This window comes from Rhinopithecus roxellana, chromosome 11 (assembly GCF_007565055.1).
Source record: "Rhinopithecus roxellana isolate Shanxi Qingling chromosome 11, ASM756505v1, whole genome shotgun sequence".
NCBI classification, from domain to species: Eukaryota; Metazoa; Chordata; class Mammalia; order Primates; family Cercopithecidae; genus Rhinopithecus; species Rhinopithecus roxellana.
Window position 1 is genome coordinate 72,804,257 of NC_044559.1, and position 17,707 is coordinate 72,821,963.

Genomic DNA, 17,707 nt, shown 5'->3' on the forward strand with positions numbered 1-17,707 from the left:
GAACCCTAGGCCAGGACTTAGTTGATGGATTTGGGGGAAAGACTGCTTGGGCTCACCGGGCATGGGGTAGGGGGTGAAAGGAGGTATTCTGCCTTCCCATGGTTCCCAGCCTTTCCCCTCACCATCCCAAATCCAGACCCTACTCAGAGGCAGCCTCTGACACACAAGTAAATGCCTTATTATGGGAGGCAGAGCTGAGCCATGGGTATGGGGACTCTTAGAGACAGAAGCAGGTAGATGGGGGAGAAGGAGGCAGAGGGGGAGGGTAGGGGAGAGGGAAAAGGAAAAGAGAGGGGAAGGGGGAGAGAAGAGGGCAGAGAGAGGAGAGAGGGAGGAAGGGACAGAGACAGAGACACAGAGACAGAATGTTTTTCCCAAACTAGAAAATCACATAGTCAATAGAAACAAGTACGTAACAGGTGGTAAACGTGAACATCAGGGGCTCGGAGTCTGATGATCTTTGCAACTGTGAGCTCCTCAATTTACCTGTTTATCTCTCTGATTAATGTGGCCCCATGGCATCACCAGCACCTAGATTCCTTTCACATCTCTTCTCTGTCATCCTTGGCACGTCAGCTTTCCAGAAGGATGGAAGGGGCACATCCCTTCCATCTATCCCTTTTTAAGACTGAGGTAAAATTTCCCAAAAGGCTCTGTAATAGACTACCTCCCACATATCAATGGTCAGAATTGTATCATAGGCCAAGCGTGCTAGCTCACGCCTGTAATCCCCAGCACTTTGGGAGGCCGAGGCAGGTGGATCACCTGAGGTCGGGAGTTCAAGACCAGCCTGACCAACATGGAGAAACCGTGTTTCTACAAAAAATACAAATTTAGCTGAGTGTGGTGGTGCATGCCTGTAATCCCAGCTACTTAAGAGGTTGAGGCAGGAGAATCGCTTGAACCCAGGAGGCAGAGGTTGCAGTGAGCCAAGATTGCACCATTGCACTCCACCCTGAGCAACAAGAGCGAAACTTCATATCAAAAAAAAAAAAAAAAAAAAAAAAGGATTGTATCATATGTCCATTCCCAAATCATCCATCCAAGATGAATGGAGTTACCATGATTTTCCTAGAACAATTAAGAGTCCACCTCTTAGACAAAGGAAGGGTTCAACTTTCCCCAAAGCATTGGACTTCAAACCCACAAAAGCAGGTTCCTTAACAAAGAACGATGGAATGTAGGGCCTGGCTGTAGGGTAGGCCATCAGCAGAGGCAGCTCCATTCTGTGTCCTGAGCTATGCGTCCATCTTCTCTGTGCAACCAGCTGTCCATCTGTCTATCAATTCGTCTGCCTGTCTCTTGGTCTATCTGTCAGTCACTCCTCAGGACTGTCTGCCTGCCTGCCTATTCATGTCAGTCTATGTGTCTATCTGTACATCTATTTATCTATGTCTCTATTTGTCTTTTGGTCTCTCTAGAAATAAATCTATCCACCAGTTGGTGTGTTTCATCAGTATGCCTATCTGTTGTTATCTATCTATCTTGAGTTTCCGTCCACCACTGCCCTTCTCTCCCTTACCTGTCCCATGTTTAACGAGTGGACAGGTCTTTTGTTTTCTTCCCCTCCCTGCACAGAATGGTCTGAAATAACTCATGAAACTCATTACCTTAGACAGAACACAGACCACAGGGGCCCTCATAGCAACAGCAATGGCAGCAAGTTGGCCAGAGTTACTATGTCTCACCTTCCCAGGCCCCACCCAGAGGCTGAGCTGCCATGGTCTCTACCAGTGGTGATCAGGCCCTCCTATACCTGAGATCCCTGAGGGATTCTATAAATTCATTCATGCTTGGACAAATATTGATTGAGTACTATGTGCCAAGCCCTTTGTTAAGTGATGGGGATACGGAGATGAACAGGACAGGCATGATCCCCCATGCGTGTGCACACAGAAGTCCTCAAATATACATTTGCAGACACACAGTGCCGCATCAGGTACTACCAGCCTCTGCAAACATTTGTTGATCCTAGTATGTGGATGGCACTTAAGCCAGCGACGTTCAAAAGCACATCTTACACACACACAAACACACACACACAGTGTTTAGTGCCCTGATGCCCCCATAGGAGGGCACAGGATTCCTTATTTCTGTTCCCCCATCTACTCTTTTTGTTTGAGAGGGAGTCTCACTCTCACCCAGGATGGAGTGCAGTGGCACGATCTCTGCTCACTGCAGAGAACCTCCACCTCTTGGGTTCAAGCGATTCTCCTGCCTCAGCCTCCTGAGTAGTTGGGATTACAGGCACCCACCACCACGGCCAGCTAATTTTTGTATTTTTAGAAGAGACAGGGTTTCACCATGTTGGCAAGGCTGGTCTTATACTCCTGGCCTCAGGTGATCCGCCCTCCTTGCTGGGATTACAGGTGTGAGCCAGCGCGCCTAGCCCCACGTCTTCTCTTGACTCCCTGCATGACCTTGAGTAATCATTTCTTGACCATGCAGTGTTCCCTTGTACAAAATGGTACAACACCTGACCCAGGGATCAAGGCCCCAACTCATTTCCCTGGACTTCTCAATTCACATTCCTTTACAGCATAAAAGTTACTTCCAAGCTGTCGCTCACCGTGAACTTGCCTCTCTCCTTCCTCCTATCTCTGACCACCTGCCTCCTTCATGTCTCCAGAGGTTCTCCTCTGACAGTGCTCCTGGTTCTGTTTCCCTTTGGAGTACCTGGGAATGGGTCTCTGTCTTTGTATGGTGTTTCAGTGTGAATATTGAGTGGCATGAGGGTAGAGTGCTTGAGTTCGTGTCTGAGTATATTTTTGAGCTGCCGTGTATTTGTATGTGTATCTGCTGCGGGTCTCTGTGTGTTTTTATCCAAGTGTGCACACACGCGCACGCTCGGCTCCCCTAATATGCTGAACGGGCCATTACGCCTCTTGCATGCGGGGCTGGGGGTGGATGGGTGGGGGGGCAGAGGGAGGCAGCAGGATTCTGTAAGAACATTAAATCCCAAATAAAGTAGAAAATATTTTTTAAAATTACCGACTTCCCGTTTTCTCCGAAATGGAGTGAAACGAGGCTGGTCCCGAGGCGGGGGCTCCGTAGGGCCAGCCACTGGAAAGGGGCAGCGCTTTATTTTTTATTTTTGTAATAAGAGGAACTGAATTAGAAAAAACGGGGAAGGAAGAGCAGAGTCAGATTGTTAAAGGATTCAATGAGCTGTGGCCAATGTATTCGAAAGGTGCTTAAGGCAGCAGAGCCGCTCACCAAACACACACACGCACACACACACTGTCACACACAGTCACACACAGCCACACCAAGGCACCACACACGCCATCACATTCACAACACTGAGACAAAGGCACATTCAGCCACACTCATGTTGGGACACACACAGGGCACAAAGACACACAAACCCCATCCCTACACATCCCCCACACAGCCAGCACACACTCCATCTAAGTCTCCAGGGCAATTCGGATGTACCCCAAGAGACACAAAGGAATCCAGTGCAAACAGTTACACACAATGATAAGGACACACACATTCACAAGCACACAAAGACTGACACTTACCACTTCGGGATCCACACCAATACATCCACATACTTTAATATAACTGCCAAACACACATCTACACACCTCTCCACTCACAACAGACTCACGGCAGACAGAGTGCACACTAACAGCCTTGTCCTCTCACCCAGACACCCACTCTGACTGACCCACAGAGTCCCAGGCCCCCAGACACACCCACACCATCACACACAGTCACCCAACACATCCACATTCAATTATTAACAGTGACATTGCAATACTCACAGACTTACAGGTGGACATTTCCACCAACTGAAGCTTCACACCCATCCTGTGAAACAGACACCCTTATCTCGACTTAGAGACAAGCAACACAGCGCAGGGTGGGTAAAGGCCCTACCCAAAGCCACACATGAGCAGTAGGCCAAGCCAGGGCCCAGCCTCCTGCTTTACCATTTAAATTCCCACACACAGAGAGCTGAATACACACACACACAAACACACACACACTCACTCCCTTGCTCACACATTCTCAGGCACTCGGCCTCACACACATTAATTTATGTAAGTCAAGTCCATATCCTGGACAGCAATACACACACACAGAGCCATCTCTTTCTACCTCTCTTCTGCTTTTCTGTTTCCCCAGCTGCTGCCCTATCCTGCCTATCCAAGACAGACTGAGCTAAGGTAACGTTTTAGTGGCAGAGGGAGGTGGCATGGCCCAGACTCTTCCTCTCAGTTACACCTACGCGTGCCTCCCGCCCCACCAAAAAAACCCACTTCTAGCAGCTGACCCGGCCCCCTCCTCCAGGGCCTGGGAAAGGTGAGCTCTCGCTTCCCTCGCCCCACTCCTCCCACACATTCTAACCAAGGGGACATTAAAAAGTGCTGACAGGGCCAGGAGAGGCCACCTGCCTGCCCACCAGCCGGGCCACTTTCATCTCGGCCGCCTCCCGCCGCAGCCGCCCGCCCTGGCCTTCCCTCCCCCAGGCCCCTCTTTATTAATCTGGCCCTGTCTGGCCAGCCCTGGCCTGCCTGGTTGCCCCCATCTCCCCTCTCCCCTCCAGCTCTGCGGGGGAGGTTCCTACTCTCCAACATCCCAGGGCCACTAGGCAGAGGCTCCACTCCCTGCATTAATCATCCCGGGGCCATGAAGAGCACCCCCAACATTCCGGGGGGAGCTCATTCAGCTCTGGATTTACAGCAGGAGATAGGGTCTCCCATGCCACCCACAGACGCTTCACACCCACCAAGTGTCACCTGGTCAGGGCACACATGCTGACAGTTGTACATTCACACTGCACAGTAACACACACAACCACTCACCACCTCAGCCACGCGATGCTGTCATAGCAAGTCACACACAAAACCACTATGACAGTCACACGTAATGACACCTACAACAGACTTACACCGACAACCATACAAGAACACAGCTACCCATGTGGTCAGTCACTTAGAGCACATGGTTAACACTTTCACGCTCATGACACAATTCACCAACGTTGCACACACAGACACACAATCACTCAGGATGTTCGTTGCCCATAATGATAATTTGACAGTATCTGCTTCATAGCAGCACTTAATAACTTAATATTTATTGAATGATACAGTGGCAATACATTCACACACTAAGATACACACATATGTACCTTAGAGCTGAAATAGACATAACACACAAAGTGGAGATAAGCCCTGATAAGAATGTCCCAAGCAGAATGTGACTAGTCAGAAAAACAGACCAAAGAAGGAGACAGAATGAAAGGAACCCACCTCCGTCAGGGTTGGGGACAGGGCATTCAGTTACCCTTTGCAACTGGAGACATCTTTTTGAAACACAAATCTAATCCTAGAATAAAGCCCCAGCACTACTTAACAGCCTGCACAGCCCATCTGGTATGTGGCCCCTGCCTGCCCATCTGGCCATGGCTCCCGGAGCTCCAGCCATACCAGCCTTCTCTCACCCCTTCACCCCATCTCACTCCCCGCTGCCACCGGGGCTTTGCATGTGCTGCTGCTGGATCTGTTGGAACACTCTTCTCTCTTCTCCTAGTTTACCTTTAGCTTTCAGCTGTGGGTCACTTTCTAACTAAGTTAAATCCCCCATTAGTGAGCCCTCTTTATCATACCGTTGATCTCTCCTTTGTGGCACTTCTCATGCATGTAGTTTTTCAGTCCCTACCACTAGACTGAAAGCCCTATGAAGGCAGACAGTGTCTGTTTTTGCTTCCCATTGACTCCTAGGACTTGTACATAATAGTCTTAAGGGCAGACTGTGTACTGGGCACATAGTAAGTGCTCAGTAAATATCTGCTGCGTGAATGAATGAAAAACACAAATTACATTTTTAAAATACACTAGAGGGAGAGCTTGGCTGGAAGTTAGTAAGTCCTAGAATGCTAGGATTGGGAGGAATTGGGGGAATCCTGAGTTTTTGCTCCTGCTGTGTGACCTTGGGAGAGTCCCGTCACTTCTCTGGGCCTTTCTCATCTGTACATGAAGAAATTGGGCTTTCAGAATGTGCTCTGTGGAGCTCTAAGGGTTCTCAGGGGCATCTAAGGCTGCTATGGGTGAAGGTTAGAGCAAGGGTAAATTTCAGCCAGCGTATTTCTGCTTTTATTTCTCTGTGTGTGTGTGTGTGTGGTGTGTGTCTGTGTGTACATTCAGAATTGAACCTTCTAAGGTTAAAAATACCCTTGGAAACCCCTGGAGTAGGTGAGTTCCCTTGCAGAATATTATAATGCAATATGGTTGCATTATATGGTTCCCAGTTAGATAGCAAAATGGTTCCCAGTTAGATAGCAGAGCAAGAGCTGCTTTTTATCTGCAAAGTTATCTAAGTGGACCCCATATCCACAGATTCAACCGAGGAAAGGAGCAATAAGAATTGAATGAGCCCAATTGGAGGAGGATTCCTAGAGGTGAGGAGTTTTCAACATCCTATGCAGATTCCTAACTCCGGTGACAGACTCAAAGAGACCAGGGAGCTGGTCGGGGAGGGAGTCAGGGCGCCACTTCTCAGAAGGGGCTGTGATCAAAGCAACAGCCAAGAAAAGGCTAGTCGGGCCTGAATAGGAGTGGCAGATGATGACTGGGGGAAGTGGGAGATGCAGGGTGGCCCACACGCTGTTTGAAAGCCCATATGCACTGAGGATGGCAAATAGGAAAAACTCTCAAGTCAGGTCATCTTAAGGGAGCAGAGCTTTCTCCTAAGGAAGGGAATGCTGAGGGAGGGAATCCCCTGGAGCCAGATGAGCAAGGACACAGGCTATTTTTCTCCGTGTTCCTGAGGCCAGGGCAGAGGAAATAGCCTCAAACTGGGGGTCAAGTGTGTGTGTTGCGGGGAGGTGGAAGTCAGAGAGTAGAGCCTGGAGAAATCCACTACTTTGGACCTGAGGTTGGCTGAGGTTGGGGGTGGTTCCCTGTGAACCCCAGTTCAGGGAAACGCTCTTCTCCTGCTCCCTTCCCCTCCGTAGGCCTCAGTGTTTCTGCCTCCCTCGCCCTCCCCACTGCCATGTACACACCCTCTTCAACTTGCTTCCTGAACCATGGCTCTGTCCACTCTCCTTGAACTCCCAAATTCCTCCTGCCCCTGAAGCATCTTCACCCTCAGCAGCTCCACTGTTCCTGGCTTCCACTCTGCTACTCTGCCAGCTCCTGGGCCTCTTCCCTGCATCTGGCAGCGCTGGCAATGCCCTCTCCTAGTTCTCCAACCTCTGGCTGACTCTCCCAGCAGCTCTCTCCTCACTCCCTCCCTATGCAGAAGGGGCCCAGCCAGGCTTAGGATGCAGGTTTGCAGGGCTTTACCCCTCCGCTTTTTCCTATGACAAATTCATCTACAAGCAGGACTTAAAATTCAACTAGCAACCCCACAGGAACGACCCTCCAAGGGGCCCTATTTTATATGTGTATTGAGTGTCAGGGGTACTCAATAAATGTGGAATAATGATTCCCAAATTGGTACTTCAGTCCTAACTTCCAACTGGCATCTCTAACCCAGACTCCCCAGCATCACCTGAAATTCACTGTGATCACCTTGAGTCCCCGACCAGCCCACCTCTCCCAGAATTCCCTCCCAGGTCATACACCTGCTAGGGCCAGCCCAGCCCACTCGCCACTCCTTCGTCTTCACACTTGGAGTTTTCCTTCAAATGTGCATCAATGTGGCCTTTTATCTGCACGCTCCAACCCCAAACCCCAGACCAGTCCAGGTGCCTTTACCGCCTTTAGGGTTTGTTCCCACTCCCCAAATGGGCCCCCTCTTTCTCCCTCTCTAACCCAATCTCTTCCCTGGCTGCATGAGTAATCTCCCCAAATACATCATGTCCCTCATTCAGAACCCCATGGCTCTCCATTGCCCCTGCTTACTGTCCAGATCCCTTAGCCTTCCTCACCCCCACCCTCCCTTCCAGGAAGCCTTGTCCCCTCCTAAGTCTGATTCTTCCCAGCCCCTCACAGACCTCCAAGCTCATTTCCATACCTTTTCCAGCTGCTCCAATAGCTGGAGCTGCAACTCTTCTGAGGAGTTAAATCCCAAGCATCCTTTCCAGCTGAACTTCTCCTCCACATTCTCAACTGGCTATGAATGACCACTTTTAACACTCCTGGCTCCTACCACCAAAAGTGAGTAACTCCCTGCTGTCCCCACCCTATTCCTCCCTCTCCCCACCCTAGCCCCCCCGCAAAAAAAGTCAGTAGCTCCTCCAGGCCACTGTTACAGCAAAAATGTCCCTTTTTGAGAACCACTGGTTGGATGCTACTCTCTTGCCTTTCCCCATGGGACCTTCTCTAAAGGACTAATATGCCTCAGGACTTTCTTTCACCTGCCTCTAAGTCCTTAGCTTCTGGCTGGAGCCTGTAAGGAGTGATGATGATGAGCAGGAGGAGGAGGAGGAGGATGATGCTAAAGATGGCAGCACCCTCTTAAGCAGCACTATCTTTGTACTAGATACTGTTTCAAATCCTCTACATATATTCATTCATTATCATTACAAACCTATGAGATAGTGTTACTATTATCCCTGTTTTTCAGATGAGAAAATTGAGGGAGAAATTAAGTAATTTGCCCAAGGTCACCCACCTAGGAAGTAGCTGATGAAAAGGCATAGCAGAAAGCTAGACTTTGGAGCCACTTCTCAGAAGGGACTGTGATCAAAGCAACAGAAAAAAAGCCGTTCGAAAATCAACTGTCACCAACTGGCTATGTGACCTTGGCCAAGTTACTTCCCCTCCTGAACCTCAATCTCATTTGTATAACGGTAAAACAGCACCTAGTTCACGGTGGTTTAGAGAGGATTCGTGAATATAGCACGCTCCTTGGCATGAAGCAAGCACTCCCTTTCTGTACCTCCTCCTGTCCTTCCCTCCACTCAGAGCCTACCTCAGATACTTAAAAATCATGACAATGACAATGCCTTGCATTTGAACTCAGGCCCCTGAGTCCAGGATTCAGGCTCTTGACCCCACACACCACATGGCTGTCCACACTCGTCCATCGGGCCCTCCTAGGCCAGGCTCTGGCAGCTGTCCCTCCCGTCCTCAGGCAGGCCCCTCACTGTCCTCATCGTGTCCTGGCCCCTAGGCCCCTCAGCCTGGTACTGAGCCTGTCATTTGTAATCGGGTCAGACCATGGCTTGCTTGCTCCATCCTGCCCCCAGATGCAGCATCAGCCTTGCCCAAGGCAAATCCCAGCCCAGCTGCGCTGCACCTCAGCCCTACCAGGCAGCACAACACACATCTAGATTGCTCCTTTGACTCCCAAATTCTTCACAACACCACTTCCAACCCTCCCTCTGTGTCCATTCAGCCCAGCCTCATCCTGGCCACCCTTACCTGAAGAAGCCAACCTCAACCTTTATTCTTACTTTTAGGAGATCAAAACCTGGGTCCAGGTTGAACCCCATGACTTCCCTTCCTTCTCCCCATTTCTCTGAGGCTACATTTCTCTTCCCTCCCCCCAGCTGTGCCCCTTTCCCCTTCTGGAATTCAGCTCCTTCAAGTGTCTGCTCTCTCTGGTAGCTTCCATCTTCCCTTCTCCCGTGGCCCCCTGCTCCTGTCTTCTGTCTACAGATTTGCTCCTCTCCCCCTGGCTAACAAAGCGTTGCTGCAGTTTTCTTTTCAAAATACCAACTTGTCTCCAGTCCTCTGTGTAGTTCTAAAAGGATAACCTATAGCTGTTTACACTTGCTCTGCCCCCATTTCCTCTCTACCAACTCACCCTCTAACCCCTACCATTCTGCTGACCTCTTCATCTCCAACTCTGATGATCTTCACTAGGGCCTCACTCCTGTCTCCTGCACTCAAACTCCTCTTCAGAGCTAACCCTGGTTCCCACCCCTCCTGTGTCCTTCTTCCTCCCTCCCTCTCACTGAACTCCGCCCTCAGTTCCACTCCTACTTACCTGGGAAATGCCTCTCGGGCATGTTCACACCTACCCCCTAAACCCTCTTTTCTCTCCTTTTCTCCTTGGGTGTTCTCATCTGCCCAATCCTCACTAACTCTACAAAGCTGAGCCCAACCCTGTTTCTTTCCTCTGGGTTCCAGCCTCATACCACCTGTTGTAGCCAGATACTTTCTGTTGCAACTAGACCCCTCTGCCCTACGCATTCACTGTGCTCCAACAATGGTCAGAGCTGTCCTCTTCATCTCTTCACTGCCCTCCAAACCTCAGGAAATTCAGGCTCCTGTAGCTTTGCTCCCCTGTAGACCAACATGTCAGTGTTTCAGCCACATATATGTATTTTGGAGACAGAGTCTTGCTCTGTTGCCCAGGCTGGAGTGCAGTGGCGCAATCTCAGCTCACTGCAACCTCCACCTCTCAGGTTCAAGCAATTCTTGTGCCTCAGCCTCCCAAGTAGCTGGGATTACAGGTATGCATCACCACACCTGGCTAATTTTTGTATTTTTAGTACAGACAGGGTTTCATCATGTTGGCCAGGCTGGTTTCAAACTCCAGGTCACAAGTGATCTGCCTGCCTTGGCTTCCCAAAGTGCTGGGATTACAGGTGTGAGAAACCACACCCGGCTCCAATACATTTTTTCTTCATTTTCATAAATTCATAATCGGGGGGGGGAAGATAAATTTTCCCCATTTAAAGATGCAGCTCTAGCTTCCCTCCTTCAAGGGGCCTTCTTTTGTAGGCTCCTACCCACCTCTCAGCTCCCAGGTGTTCACCATCAAAGCTCACCACCCATCGCTTGACTCTGCTGTCTCTCTCCCTTCTCTAGGCAATGCATGAGTCTCTGTCTCCACACCAGGTGCTGGGATCCTCAGAGGCTTACGAAGCTAGGCCTTCACTTAAGGTGTCTACTCCCCAAAACCAAGCTGGGGAAGACAGCATCAGACGGTATGTAAGTTCTCTCCCAGCTCCAATATTCAAGGATTTGGAATTCAAGGGTTCCTTCTAGAATGTTCCCCTGGGAAGGTCTTCAGAGTGTCTTCAGTTAGCAGACATCCATATGTTCGTGAGCTGCTGACAAGCGTGCCCCCCTTTTGGGGAGTTGAGGCCCAAGAGAAACCAGGAGGATCATAAGATACTGTGTGTGGATGTAGGGGTGAGGGAAGTGTCCTGGAGACGAACTCCCTTGAAAATCTCCAATATGCTAACCTTCTTACACACACACACACACACAGACACAGACACACACGTCACCTAAACCCCCTGGAGGCTGAAACGTTCCCCTAGAAGCTCTTAAGGGGCATCCTCTTCCCCTCTTTCTCCAAAAAAGGGAATAGTCAGTATCCTGGGGCTCAGTGCCTCACCACAAACCACAAAGCATGGCTGCCCCCATGGGGCTTCACTGAGCATAGCAGCCTCAATTACCCGTCCTCCTGTCCCATCAGGACAGAACCAACCTCCATCTCCAGCTCTGCAAGAAAAGGCTAATGGACTCCGCCGTCCCTCCAGTTCTTTCCCCTCTCCCACTCCTCCCAGTAGGCTGAGTCCACTCCCTGCAGCAATCCATCACCCTCAATACGGCCATCCACCCACACGCGCACCTCCCCGCTCCTGAGCAGTACCCACACACCTGGACGGTCCTCGGTTCATCCCACCCCAGGTCTCCAACGCCCATCTGGAGCTTCCAGGGTGCGCCCCAATTCCAGCCCCGGCCGCCTCCTCCAGCCACCCAGGCCAGAGCTGCCTTAAGAGCAAGCCCGTGTCCTCGGCAGCCCCCGCCCGGGCTCTGAGGACGAGACATCATCTCTAAACCGAGGGCCATGGCCCTCAGACTCACCTGGGAAACTGGTTACAAATACAAATTCCTGGGCCCCATCCAGAACTGCCGAATTATTCTGGCGGTGAAACCCGAAACCCGCCCTGCCTGCAGCCCCTCCGGCGAGCCCACCGCGGTCCAGACCCAGGGCCCCGTCCGACCCCCAACCACTCGCCCCAGTACCCCCTAGCGTGGCCGCCCCTCCACTTTGAACAGCGAAGGAACTCGAGACAAAGCCGAGCTGGGCTGCGGACAGCCCACGGCCAGTAGGTGGAGGGTCGGGGGCCCCAGGCTCTTCCGCGGCCCCACAGACCCTTGCGTCAGAAAAGCAGCGGCCCCCGCCCCCCTCCCCACGCCAGGGCAGACAGAAGGCCACGTGCGAAGTCACTTAGGCCGGAACACGTGGTCCCAGCAGAAGCCACATCTGAATTCTACGCGTCCTGGGCCACGGGCGAGGTTCTTCCACACCACAGGCGTCTTCTTGACACCCAGGAGACCTGGACCGGCAGCGCCCCTGCAGAGCGGGGCCCACGGGCTCCCCGCAGTGGGGAGTGCGAGAAACGCAACTGCGGCCTCGCCGCGCACTCCGCTCCCGCCATTGGCTCAGGAGCCCTGCGTGGAGCAAGGGCGCCACGCTGCGGCCGCAACAGGGACGGCACATCCCAAGGGAAGGCGCGGGAACTACTGCGTGAGGTCTAATATTTCCAGGTTCCCTCCCACCTCAATGACTCGTTTTATAGCCGCCACCTCAGGCTGACCTATACCCTAGACCCCTTCTAACTAATCGCTAATTATTCCCTGACCTCAGTAAGGCCAGGGATGAGAGTCACAGGCCAATGCCTCTGGGCAGCCATAGGAAGGGAGGAAATGCAGACCCCAAATTTTCCCCTAAATCCTAGAAACATGCTCCAGATAGTCTTGGCCTGGGTTCAGATTATAGACTCCTGTCCTTCATTCCAGGAATTTCAGCACCATAGAATTACCGGCAAGTTTCTGACAGTACTCAGGCCCACTGCCATGGTGGCTTCCTGTCAAAAATATTCTCATCTGTCACTGACCGTAGCAGGGGAAAAGACCTCAGAATTGGACCCAGTGCTCCAGAGGTGCCCTGACCATCTCAGAAAGCAGTGGAGTAACACCTCCCTTGATCTGGCTGCTCCGTTTGGTTAATGCAATTCATGACTGTTAGGATTTTAGCAGTCACATCACACAGCTGACTCATATTGAGCTTGCAGTCAACTAAACCCTCCAGGTCTTTTCTTCATGAACTGCTGTCAAGCTGGGCCAGCCCCCACATCCGGTACTTATGTCATTGATTTTGTTTTAACCTAAGTGCAGGACTCTACATTTATCCCTGTTAAGTTTAATCTTGTTGGTTCCAGCCCAGTGTTCCAGCCTGTTGAAATCGTTTTGAATCCTGACTCTTTCATGTAAAGTGTTAACTGCCCCTCCTAGCTCTATCACCTGCAAACTTGATGAGCCTGCTGCTTCGGTCAGTTGTCAATAAAAATGTCAGACAGGACACAGGCCCAGACTGAGTCCTAAGGCATACTGCTGGAGACTTCCCTCTAGTCTAGGCTGACATGGATCCATTAATCAACCCTCACTGGGTCTGGCTCTTCACCAAGCTTCCTAGCCATTTGGTTCAGATGCTTCTGCCACTAGATAACATGAGAGGCTTTGCTGGGAATTTCTCTTGCCCAGGTTGTGGCCCCCATATCAAGCTTAGGCCTTCTTTCTACCCTCCACACCCCACCATCACTTGTTTACTCATAACTTTAGGGAATCAGATTTCCAATGGTGCCCCCTCCTGTATGACTTAAGTCTTTCTGAGCTTCAGGATCACCTTGGGTGTGCCTTTGCTATTTCATATCCTATCATCCTATGCCTCCTCTGAGACTTCATTCTCTTAAATTCTCTCTCCTGCCACCTTCTCTGCCTATAAATGTGCAGTGGCCTCCATTGCCTAAAAAGCCCTCTACTAGCTGCCTCCTTAAACTATGGTTGGCTTCTGCCTCTGTCCTTCTCTTGAAAATCCAAATAATTCCAAACTCACGTTCCAAGTCTCCTAAACCTTTAGCAATCTGGGCTGCCAATCTCTCCGCTAAGCAACCACACTGCCCAAGCAGTGGGCAGTGATGGTGGAGATGGAAGCAGAAGATTCACAACCACATCACAAAGATCAGATATGGGGGCTGCATAAAGCAGAGAGCCCAGGACCCCTCACAGATCAAAGTCAGGCTGCAGTCAAACTAAGCAGGTGACCAGAATGTTCACAAGGACTGAGACATGAGGTCAGAGCCTAGGCAAAGTGCCTGGTCACAGACAAGAGCAGTGAACACTTGAGAAACCTGAGCCTAGGAACTTCTTACACATTTGCTATAGGGGTTGGAATCAGTCCTGGAGCCAGGTCAGCTGGGAAGACAGCCTGGCTGGAGGGGGAAACGATATGCAGAGAGAGGCAGGGCTTTTCCTGAGCCCTTATTCTAGGCTACCCAGCATCAGTTGTTAGCAACTCCAGAGTGCCTCAAGTTCAGGGCCATACACTCAAATGTCTATGTGGGCCACATAGGTCACGTGAGTGAGATGTAGGGTACAACAGTGAAGAGTGGAGATTGACAAACTGAAAGGAACACAGCAAAGGGGGCAGTTGCTCTTCAGCTCCAGCCAATTGTTGTCATATGGGAAAGGCAATTTCATTACGGCCAGATCTGATTTTCCAGGGAAGCGAGAAATCTTTTTAGGTGCAAGTTTCTGATCTTTAACGCTGTCAATTTTTTAAAACTTTCAAAAACTTGTATTGGCCAAACAAAACCATGTCTGTGGCCCTAACTGGACTAGTGGTGGCCATCTTTTAACGGCTGCTAGTTACCTGGTACTTGCAGAGGCTAAGTGACTTGGGTATGTGGTAATATTACATTTAGAACCCACTCTCTAAGTTTCTTAATATCAATAAGAGTGACTTTTGGGTTATAAACCATTTATATTCATAAATTACTTTGGTTAAAAAAATATTCAAGGCCAGGCACAGTGGCTCATGCCTGTAATCCCAGAATTTTGGGAGGCCGAGGCAGGACTGCTTAAGACCAGGTGTTCAAGATCAGCCTGGGCAATAAAGTGAGGCCCCTGTTTCTACAAAAAATAAACAATTAGCCAGGTATGGTGGCATGTGCCTGTGGTCTTCGGGAGGCTGAGGCAGGAGGATCACTTGAGTCCAGGAGGTTGAGGCTGCAGTGAACCATGCTTGCGCCACTGCACTGTAGCCTGCATGAAAAAGCAAGGCCCTGTCTCAAAAAAAACAAACTATTCACCTCTTCAAAGTTACAAATCCAAAATCCTATCTCTTTTCTAAGCTTTTAAGTTCTGCTAACAAATCTTATTATTGTGCTTATAAAACAAAAAGTTTAATGTTTGATCCAACTTACAATTTACTAAACTCCTTAAAACACTTAAATGGCATTTATAAGATTAATGTATTTGATTTCCTTAAGTACTTAATTTATCTGACCAAGACAAAACCTGATCAAGTACTTGTATCTCCAATAAATTAAGTTTATAAATACAGGAAATCTTAAGTCATTCTAAAGGTTCTAAAGCTACAGAGAGATTTGGTAATGACTGCACCACTGTACTCCAGCCTGGGCGACAGAGCAAGACCCTGGCTCTAAAAAAAATTTTGTTAAAAAAAAAAAGAAAAAAAGAAACTTGGCAAAAATTTCCACTTAAAATTTGAGTATAAATACACTTTTCAGTTGGCATTACAAAGCAAACGTGTTACTCTCACAAATGCTCTTCCATATGTCAAGGACTTAAAATACAAACTGCATAGGCCCTTACAGCAAATAGTAATGATGTGGGGGTTTGATGTTTTTACACACCTGTTCTTCATCCTAAGTCCTCCATCATTAAAAGATGCACACCTACCAAGGAAACAACTGATGCCACTGCATGTATTTTGGAGGTTACCTTCTCAGATGACTGAGACTGCAGAACTACCAGAAATGTTGGTTGGGCCACTGACTAGACTGTGAAAGGACCCAGAAAGCACTATTTGTGGCCTCATAAAGCCCTATCACACGGCCTCCACTACATAAAAAGGCAGCCAGCCAGCTCATATCCCCGAGGTTGATGCTATGCAGGGCCTAACTGCACTTTCTCACAGAAGTCTAGAATCCCATCTAGGCTGTCAGATACCTTGTCTCAGTGGCAAATTTCCTTGGCTCTCGAAACACGTCTTCTCATCTTGATGATTTCTGCTTTTTATTTCTAGGTGAACCACCGCTCTTAGAGTTTTTGTTTTTTCAAGAGATGGGGTGTCACTATGCTGCCTAGGCTGATCTCAAACTCCTGGCCTCAAGCTATCCTCCTGCCTCAGCCTCCCAAAGTGTTGGGATTACAAGTGTGCACCACTGTGCCCAGCAACTCTTAAGTTTTTAAAATGAAACCTGGTTGAATGCAGTATTGCTCTAATAACTTTGACTTCTGGTCACAATTCCTAAGGTTCTCCTGACAGAACACTGGTCTCCTCACCCTTAGTTGAGGGTCTTGTCCTCCACTCCTCATTGCCTCTCATCGTTCAGTTTTCCCCTCTAGAACACCCATCTTCTTTCTTGAGACTCTCACCTCTCACCCTTTCTGCACTGCAACCCCATGCCAACAATTCCCAGAGGTCCCTACTCCGTCTCCAATACTGTGGAGTCCTGCTCCCTTCTCCATGATTCTTCCCCATTCACACTCATGCTCCCTCTTAGAGAACTGATCTCTCCTCAGAAAAGGGAAACCTGATGCTACTTGTTCACACTAAGACATGCACAGTTAAGTCCTCCTGTTTATGCTGGGTAAACGATGCTTCCTAAGAAGAAATGCAGGAAAAGAAACTAACATTTATTGAGCACTTTACTAGGCACTAAGCTCTGAATTAACTGTTAATCACTTGAGTTGTCTCATTCATTCTCAATAGCCACATAAGAGGACCTATTAAGAAATCCAGGGCTGGGCGTGGTAGCTCACGCCTGTAATCCCAGCACTTTGGGAGACCTAGGCGGGAGGATCACCTGAGGTCAGGAGTTCAAGACCAGCCTGACCAACGTGGAGAAACCCCATCTCTACTAAAAATACAAAATTAGCCAGGCACGGTGGCGCATGCCTGCAGTTCCAGCTACTTGAGGGGCTGAGGCAGGAGAATTGCTTGAAATTGGAGGGGGTGGAGGTTGCAGTAAGCCAACATCGCACCACTGCACTCCAGCGTGGGCAACAAGAGCAAAACTCCGTCTTAAAAAAAAAAAAAAAAAAAAAAAAAAAACTCCCAAAACCCCCACTCCCAACATCTCAACAACTAAAAGTTATATAGTGCTCAGTTTACATAGTATTTCCACACACATTGTCAAGTCGCCATATTATTAACCAATTTTTTTAAATGAGGGGACCGAAGCATAGCGATGAACACCCCCAAAGGCACCCAGCCTGTGCAAAGTCCATCAACATTCTCACTTAGGTTCACTGGCCAGAAGCTTGTGTTCTCTCCACTCAGCCACACTGTGTCCTCCACAGACATCCTCCTGCCCCATTTCCTTTATTCTTCTGGGAATCAGTTGGCAACCCAGAACCAAGGTCTCTGTTCCTGTTCCTCAAGACCCTGCCCTATTAAACCCTTTCTGTCCCCAGCCCAGCACTTCATGGACCTTCAGTCCCTTCCACAACCTTTTTTCCATCTTGCTTTTCCTGCCCCCGTCATCTCTTTGATTTCACTTCAAGCACCATATCTTGAGAGTCAGGGTAGGATCAGAAAAGGCTTGCTGCTGTAGTTTCTCTCCAGACACTAATGAAACACTTTTCAGAGACACTTAGTCTTTATAATAAAACATTTTCTGGAGTGCTTGAGCCAGGTGTTTTAAAAACATTAGCACAAGCCCTTATAACAATGCTACAAGCTATGTGCTATTTCCTACCCCTCAAAGGGGAAGAGGTGGAGACCCAGAGACATTGACTTACCTACGGTT